This window comes from Myotis brandtii, unplaced genomic scaffold, assembly GCF_000412655.1.
Source record: "Myotis brandtii unplaced genomic scaffold, ASM41265v1 scaffold581, whole genome shotgun sequence".
In the NCBI taxonomy this organism is placed as follows: domain Eukaryota; kingdom Metazoa; phylum Chordata; class Mammalia; order Chiroptera; family Vespertilionidae; genus Myotis; species Myotis brandtii.
In genome coordinates this window covers 841989-842956 of record NW_005370182.1, presented here as the reverse complement: position 1 = coordinate 842956, position 968 = coordinate 841989, and the positions used below count along the sequence as shown (strand labels likewise).

At 40.0% G+C, this 968-nt stretch overlaps 1 long non-coding RNA gene across 1 annotated transcript in view; it reads left to right on the top strand.

Annotated features, from left to right (window-relative positions):
• The window catches only part of LOC106728275, a 6215-nt gene that overhangs the window by 1861 nt on the left and 3386 nt on the right, over window positions 1–968 (top strand). Inside the window, exon 2 of the long non-coding RNA XR_001364554.1 lies at window positions 56–193. This is a non-coding gene — a long non-coding RNA (uncharacterized LOC106728275). The remainder of the gene's footprint in view (window positions 1–55; window positions 194–968) is intronic.

The window sequence follows — 968 nt, the reverse complement described above, 5'->3', positions numbered from 1 at the left end:
GGAGAAGTCAACAGAAATAGTCTCCAGGTCAATATTCTGCATTTTCCTTTCTCAGAAATCAGAGCTCCATAGCCAGCCTGGCCTGGAGGGAAAGGCAAGCCGAGGCCTTGCTCCTGTAACTGCCAAACCGTCCCCCCTCACGGCGGCCTGCCTTTTCCCATGCTGGCCCGGGGTCTTCGTCCTCTTGGCCTGGGTAACTTCTTTCTGTCCAATAATTCTTTAAATACCTGTCAGTGTTCACATTTCCCTGAATGTCTTACCTTATTTCCTTTTTAATGAGTTTGAACTAGGAATCTAAACAAGATCCATACGTTGTGATAGGTTGGTTGGTTGATTGATTGACTGATGTGTCTCTTAAGTCTCTTGTAGTCCCCCTCCATGTAAATGTCAGTCTCTCTCTCTCCCCTTGCAATTTATTTTTGTTGTGTGTGTTTTTTATGAAAAAAATCTGGTGGTTTATCCTACAGAATTTCCTATCTGGATCTCTTTTTTTAAGTAAAACACAGTGGTTTTATTTAACACATTTCTTTATCCCCTGTGTACCTTGTAAATTGATAATTAGATCTCAAAGTCAGATTCTGGTTTGATTATTATTATCTCTTTTTGTTTCTGTTTTTTACATAGGTGGTGAAATGTGCCTCTGTCAATGTATATAATATTTGGTTGTCTCTCTTTTTGTCATATTGTCAGCTATTGTTCAGCATTGACTAGATCCATTAATTCATTATGGGTTTCAAAACTGATATTCTAATTATATTATTATATATCATAGAACACCTCCTTCCCAGTGCTCCTCATTGCCTTGTATAGATCCAGACTTCTATCCTATCTAATAATAGAGAAACATGGTAATTAGCCGTACCTCCACTACCCTTCCAATTGGCTAATCAGGGCGATATGCAAATTAACTGCCAACCAAGATGGCAGCCGGCAGCCAGGCAGCTTGAAGCAAACAGGAGGCTTGCTTG